Source organism: Rhipicephalus sanguineus, chromosome 9 (assembly GCF_013339695.2).
Source record: "Rhipicephalus sanguineus isolate Rsan-2018 chromosome 9, BIME_Rsan_1.4, whole genome shotgun sequence".
Taxonomy (NCBI): Eukaryota; Metazoa; Arthropoda; class Arachnida; order Ixodida; family Ixodidae; genus Rhipicephalus; species Rhipicephalus sanguineus.
This window is the reverse complement of record NC_051184.2, coordinates 121,231,310-121,239,402: the sequence shown is the minus strand read 5'-3', so window position 1 is coordinate 121,239,402 and position 8,093 is coordinate 121,231,310.

Below are 8,093 nucleotides of genomic sequence, written 5' to 3'. Positions count from 1 at the left end.
CCTCGCGCTCACGCGAGGAGGTGGCGTGAGCGCTGCCTCCGCTTCGTTTCTCTTCTCCCGTTTCATTCTCTCCACCACAGCTGTGCGCTCGTATGTAATGTTGCGCGCGCTCGCTCCCGCTCCCAAGGTCAATCTAAATAGGTCGCGAGAGTCGGAACGAAAAGTGGTAGGAAACCTATTGCGACAAACATCAACACCCGCGTGACGATTAAAGCGCTACAAGGTGAGGGGGGGACAAATAATGAAAACAAAAAAATTAATGAAACGTTTATTTTCATTAGTTTTAATTTTATTTGTCATGAATTAAATTAGTAGATTACTTTAATCAAACTTTGGTCTTGTGTATGTGGTTGAGTGGCCAATTTTCTTCGTTTATTTTCAGAAACAGCGGGCACATGCAGGCAGTCTGGTAACATGGGCCAACGGTTTTGCGCATTTTCAGATGCAAATGGCGTCGCTCGTTTTTGCGCAGTAGGTTTTTGCCTGTCGTCCGTAGGTGATTTCCTCGCATAAGCGTTGTTTTCTAGTCGTGCAACTTGGCAGAAGGTCATATAGCCTATCGCAGCCATCGGGAACCGTTTCCGTGACTGTGTTTGGCCAGCGCACGGCCGGCGTGCTGTCGCCCTTCGGGATGATGAGTGCGCCACGCTACGCGAAAAAATGCTGCGCTGTCTACGGATGCAAGAGCAACACGTGTGCAAGGTTTGTGTGCACGTTGAATTGTTATGCTACTTCTGATTTCTGTGTTATATATTTTGGGGTAATATCCTGTTCAACTGCAATATTTCGCCAATAAAATACACCTTATTTATCAAATCTGTCTTTTTCGTCTTCCCGTTATCTTGCAGGCGCCCTGTCAAAAAATTTCATAATTTCGCGCCCATCGCGTTAAAACGTGACGTCATTTCCCCTTCCGGTTGTGACGTCATCTTTTTCTTTTTTTAATTCTGTTTGTCCCCTCCTCACATATATGGCGACTGTTGCAACAACTAGCCACCGGCTTGACACGTGGGCTTCTACGGAAGTTACGCTACCAGTTTACATATACCTTGCCCGCTCCACTCTCCTTCGCAACGACGCTATGGACGCTCGCAAACCTGAACGTAAAAGGCAACGCCGGCATGCGAATCTCGAAGCTGCGAGGCTTCGAAAGCGCACGTTCGCTGTGCTTCCATCATTCTCTCTCTGTGCAACAGTGTGCGAAACGCCATGAACAACGTCAACGTCGGCGCTTGTTGCAGCGGCAGCGCCACCGCCGCGGAGCAGACGAATGCTCGGGAAGCTGAACTTAAACGTCAGCGTTGGCAAGCGGTAATTCAAACGCCTCGACCACCACCGTCTCATAAGCCACATAAGTGAAACGCAAACTCGATGCGCCACCCCCGCGATGCTTTCGCATCCCACCATGGTTGCCCGTAGGGGGAGATGATGTGTAATTTTTTTTTATTGAGCGGCCGTGCATACACGTACACGTAATACCATTGGTATCCAAAACCATGGACTGTTGTACGGGTTTAAAATCCGTGATACCGCACTTTGTGTATGTTGCACTGGGAACATGACGATGGCATGCGTTTCAATTTATTTTTCGCTGAAATTTTTACTTCCAAATCAATGCTTAGGCTGCCTTAGGATTAATACCCAGAGTGACGGTTGGTCAGGGCCATCTACCTTTTATTCCGAGAGTCTGTAATTAGTAGCGCTTTGCGAGCGGGGCAACATAGCGTCTTTCAGATCCGTGTAACGCTCATTCTTCGGTGATCCTTAGATAGAAATTGTACGAACACACTCGGCAGGTTTTTGCAGTCGCCCTCGGCGGTTTGTTGCTGGATTTGGATGTTGCCGGGTGGCGGAGATGAGAGCTACCACGAAATTGGACTCATAATAGTGCGACTCTCAAGGTTTCCAATCTATGAATGACTCAGTTGCTTTATTACGAACTGGTATGCTTTGCACAATTCAGAAATGCATTCTATTCGATCACACTATCCTAAGGTTATTGCCGCTACCAACCCAGGTTCTTTGAAGCATCCAGATGCGCTTCACGAGTTCTTGGAGAGCTGCTGGTACTCACAGCTGCATAGCGTTGCATGTGTCATCTTGAGCACCATCTGCAAAGTAAACAAAAAGATGTACCCCATATTTGTAGGGACTCACGATTTTATGCTGCACTGATCAGCTGTCAAGTACAACAGTACCTAATTGAAATAAATGTCATAAATTCAGTTTGACCTCCATGCATCAAACACTTTTTGAACTCTAAATTTATTATCCTAAGGCAATCCAACACCAAGAACAATTTCAGTTCACGATAGAAAACCGGCAGTGTAGATAAAGCCTTTCGTTTACTACGAGAAAACAGATTCCACAAATATTAAATGCGAAGCATTTCTTAGCGAACCTCAGACACTTTGGGCGTTTCTATCTGCGTATCTATCTATCTATCTATCTATCTATCTAGCCGCCTACGTCTGGGCGCTCTCCCGGTCGTCTCCATAACTTGTAATATACCAAAATTGGCACAGCAGAGGATCAGTGTATGACGAACACAATTCACTGATGATGACATGAATAACGCAAAACACCTGTCGCGTACGTCATGAAACTCTTTCCCTCAGTCACGTGTGGCACATACCCGTATACAAGAGTTCATGTTATGCGGGTATGTGCCACAGGTGATAACAGAGTCTCAATGAACGCAATAACCGAGAACATATACACATTGACACGGAAGGAAAGTGATAATAATAGTAATTGTTGGCGTTTTACGTCCCAAAACCACGATATGATTATGAGAGACGCCTTATGAAGGGCTCCGGAAATTTGAACCATCTCATATTCCTTAACCTGCACTGACATCGCACAGTACATGGGCCTGTAGCATTTCGCCTCCATTGAAATGCGACCGCCGAGGCCAGGATCGAACCCGCGACCTTTGGGTTAGCAGCCGAGCACCGTAAGCACTATACCACAGCGGCCGACGCAAGGAAAGTTATGGAGCTGAAGACAGAGCACCCCTGGCAGACGCTGGGCGACCATCCTCTCGTCCACGTGGTCCACAACGTCGACCACGTGGATTAGGCAAAAACCAGGTTCAATGCTTCCTACAATAATTCTGCCGAGAGGACTATGTCCCTCATGATTACCGGTGACTTCAGCATTGATATATCAAAACCCAAGAACGCCTGGTTCCTAGACGGCATGAAAGCTGGCTTGGATGTGGACAGGGCCAGGCCCGAGGCATGATGGCAGTTTGGCGTCCGGGCCATGGGGCGTCGCTACCGTCGAAACGATTGCAGCGAACCTGGTACGGGCGGGAAGTGAAGGCCTCAGTAAGCCTAATTAAAATAAAATAACGCGGCCACGATAGTACACAGTAGTAAATAAAAACGTGCTTCTGCATTAAACTATAACCAGCCACGAGTATTACAAGTGCTGAGGTGTTTATTAGACGGCAGTCGGCGACGATGCTCAATGGCGACAGTCAAGCAAGAAGACGAGCTCAGAGCGCGAGCGGGAAGAGCCCAAGAGGACGACCCACTAGAAGGCTATAGAGAGCGCAACCCCTTACTCAACTCAAAGGCTTCGCTACAATTACCCCGGGAACGAAAAGGGAGCCGTCCGGCGACCTAACAGCTCGTCACTATGAGTGGGTCATAGTAGGCCTTGAGGCGCTCCACGTTGACTATGTCGCGCCCTCGACGGCGCATGTCCGAAGATGGTTCGATGGGTTCGATCACGTAGTTGACCGGGGATGTGCGCTCGACGACCCGATAGGGGCCTTCGTATTTCGGCAGTAGTTTTGAAGAGAGGCCAGTTGCAGTGGTAGGGACCGAGAGCCATACGAGTGCTCCAGGGAGGAACGTGGACTCAGAAGTGGTGGTGCCACCGCGAATGCTCTTCTGCCGCTCTTGTTCCTGCATTGTAAAAGTCTTGGCAAGCTCGCGACACTCTTCCGCAAGCTTGGCTGTGTCAGAAATCGGCGCACACTCAGTTGAATCCGGCTTGTATGGGAGTATCGTGTCGATGGTGTGCGACGGGTGCCTTCCGTACAATAAGAAGAAGGGGGAAAACCCAGTTGTGCTTTGAGGGGCGGTATTATAGGCGTAGGTCAGGGCTCGGCAGAGATACTCAGAAAAGTATTCCGGAATACAGATATCGAAATACATGAACTGGAAGCCTAAAATACAGATACTGAGATACATTTGCTTTTAACGTAACGGGATATTTTGGAGATACTTTTGCAATAACACGAAAAAGGTATTCCGGAATACAGTTACAGCGATACAGATACTGGAATACTTTTTTTATTTGAAGGATGCTCATACTACGCAAAGACACTTATTAGTGCAGCATAATGTTGTAATTAAAGTTACAGTGCATCGAAACGTTCAGTTCATTTATTTATTTATTACAGTACCCTCAGCCAGGCACGTAGGCAAGGGGGGGGGGCCCGGGGGGCCCGGCCCCCCCCCCAAAATTCGTCCAGCCTTTTATGTTCCCGGGCAATCTATTTTTCTTTTTTGCCATGAAAAGACTTTCTTTCGAATAATTAGGCCTTGGGCCCCCCCCGAAAAAAAATCCTGCCTACGTGCCTGCCCTCAGCGCCATTAAGACATTGCAGGGGAGGGGGTGGACAAAGTACATAATTAGTAATAATGACATAATTACAAGTATCAATTGCAATAAAAATGCACTATTTCACAGCAACAGTAACAAGGATTGGACACCGAAATCTACATACTTGGCGAACAAACTAAGCTATGCTAGACATAGCACAGTTTAACCAAATCACTCGAATCACTAATGAGCACCAGTGAATTGAGAAAAAGCACACATTTATTTTGAATATCTGCTTTGCTGAGAAGGTTGCTGTGTAGGCTTCTCAAATAGGCTGTCTTCTAACAGCTTCGGTTCAGCCTCAGCACAAGACTCACGAAAGAAAAAAAGTCTGCCTACCGCTGAAGGCGAGCACAAATTCGTGTTATAGTGAATAAATATCGCCTTCATAGCCGGATTGCCCTGCAGCGTGGCGATATCTCTTCTCGGGTCATCTAGATACCGAAACGCTTCCGCCCTCACTTGGGTTGTTCTGACTGTTCAGAATCCGAAGTCTGTCCCCATCTTCGGAATCCTAAGCCGTGTGACCTTGTCGGCTTCAATGAAGCTGTCACCACCAGCGACGCTACCGGCACCTATTTCAGAAAGCCGCAACAGGCGAAGTCGGCTCCGGCGGCGGGGGTGCCTGCTACCACAAAGACCGTTTCACGCATTTAATCAATTAGGAACGCACCCTGACATTGGAGAGGTGGCTGAAAGCGCGTCAAAGACAGCCATCTTCTAGTCCCTTCCGCCGTGACTACGGGAACTGCTTTTGGAAGTGCCGCCGCTTTGAGAACTGAACGCACGCGAAGCATTGCAAAGCCTGTTCCAAGGCGGTATCCGCGCGGGGGGTTGCGAAGTAATGACTTGCCACCCGAAAAAAATTAGGCGTGCTGCACTGACCTTGAGAGACAGCGACTTTCGTCGGCAGAGGCCGACAACACTGCCCCCGCGATTCTGCTGTCTGCGGCGTCGCGCGCTTTACCACATGGACCATTCTGTGCTTGAGGGGATACCTTCGCCCTATCTGTCCGGGCGACCGGCGGCGCGCCTTTGCTTGTCTTGGCACAAAAAAGAAAAAAAAGAAACGTCATTCCCCTATTGGAAACACGCCTCAACTCATTTCCGACACAAAAAATAATGTAACGAGATACCCGTGTCCTGCATAGTATCGCGATACAGGCGATACATCGTAAATGTATTTCACTACTCAGATACAAATACATTTTTCAAATGTATCTCGATACAGAAATACAGATACTCAAAAGTATCTCTGAAATACTATCGCGATACTCTTGTATCGCGATACTGCCCAGCCCTGGCGTAGGTGACGAAGGGCAGAATGGCATCCCAATTTGTGTGATCGGCGGCGACGTACATTGAGAGCATGTCGCCGAGCGTGCGGTTAAAGCGTTCGGTTAGGCCATTCGTCTGCGGGTGGTAAGCAGTAGTTTTGCGGTGAACAGCATGGCACTCTTTGAGAATGGCTTCGACGACTTCCGACAAGAAGACACGGCCTCGATCGCTGAGAAGCTCCTGGGGTGGACCGTGAGGCAGCATGAATCGGTGTAGTAGGAAGGAGGCAACATCGCGCGCTGTAGCCGCTGGGAGGGCGGCGGTTTCGGCGTATCGCGTTAGATGGTCAACAGCGACGACTGCCCAGCGGTTACCAGCCGATGTCAGAGGAAGTGGTCCGTACAAGTCGATGCCCACGCGCCCGAACGGACGGTTAGGGCAAGGTAATGGTTGTAGACCAGCGGGTGACACGTGCGTTGAAGGTTTTCGGCGTTGGCAATTGAGGCAGGAGCGAACGAACTTCTGCACGTAGCGGTACATCCCTCGCCAGAAGTATCGTTGTCGAATGCGGTGGTAAGTTTTGGATACCCCAGAGTGCGCGCATTGTGGATCAGAGTGAAAGGACTCGCATATTTCAGAACGCAGACTGCGGGGTATCACAAGTAGCCACTGGCGGCCATCGGCGTTGTAATTGCGTCGGTGCAGTAGGTCGTCACGAATGGCGAAATGGTGGGCTTGACGACGCAACGCGCGAGTGGTTGGTGTTGCCGACGGATCAGTGAGCAAGTCTATCAGCGAGGCGATCCATTTATCCTTGCGTTGTTCGATAGCGATGGTGTGAACGTCGATGGAAGAAACAACATTGTTAGGTACCGAGCAGGGGGCATCGTCGTCAGGCAAGGGGGAGCGCGAGAGGGCGTCGGCGTCAGCATGCTGGCGTCCGTTGCGGTACAGCACGCGGATGTCGTAGTCCTGTAGGCGAAGTGCCCAGCGGGCGAGGCGGCCTGAGGGATCCTTCAATGACGACAACCAGCATAGTGCATGATGGTCGGTGATTACATCAAATGGGCGACCATACAAATAGGGTCGGAACTTCGTAAGGGCCCAGATGATCGCCAGGCATTCCTTTTCGGTGACGGTGTAATTGGTCTCGGCTTTAGTAAGCGTACGACTTGCATATGCCACGACATATTCAGGGAACCCCGGTTTGCGCTGCGCAAGGACAGCGCGAAGGCCAACACCGCTGGCGTCTGTGTGTACCTCTGTAGGGGCCGTAGGGTCGTAGTGGCGTAGTATGGGAGGCGACGTCAACAAACGACGGAGCGTTGCGAAAGCGTCGTCGCACTCTGACGACCACGAATGGAGGGGCCCGTTACTTCCGAGGAGCTTCGTCAGCGGCGATATTGCCACGCCCACTTCTTGTCCTATTTTGATGTTTTTTGGGTTTGACCTGCAAGGGCGGTTATCAACGCTCGACGCTGGCCGCGAAGCAGTGTTCGAGAGACTTCTCGATTGTAGTATATCGTTTTGTTAAGATTTCGCGCCGCACGCTAATGTTCCAGCTTTATCGAGAGATAACGCCGCCACCAGCGATGTCGCTGGAAAGTTCCATAGCACCTGTATAAAAACCGACGCACTTGACCGCTTGTCAGTTGATCGACGGACGACGCCCTGTTCGCCGCTATCATTGTACAGCGTGTATTGCTGTAGTTCTAGTTCTCATTTTCCCGGCCACAAGTTCGGCCAAATAAACAGTTTCATTCTGCAAACGCCGACTGCTTTCTTCGTCGACGTCACGACCACGTGACATCTGGTGGAGGTGCTGCTCGTTCATGTTCCGGACGCCCCCGACAAGCCTTGAACCCAGCCCACGTCGCGAAGAAGACACCGACACCATCAGCGGCAGTCGAGCCAGCCGCAGACTGGAAGGACTACCTCCACAATACGGACCCCTACCGGACAAGACCAGGATCACAACGAAGACGACAACAGCCACAATGACAACCGCTGTGGCGCCTACAACGGTCGTCATGCATCAACCGAGGGAGCCGCCGACATTCCGCGGATCACCATGCGAGGATCCAGAAAGCTGGCTGGAGGCATACGACCGGGTCTCCACGTTCAACAACTGGGACTGCGACGAGAAGCTACGCCATGTCTACTTCGCCCTTGAAGATGGCGCAAGGACCTGGTTC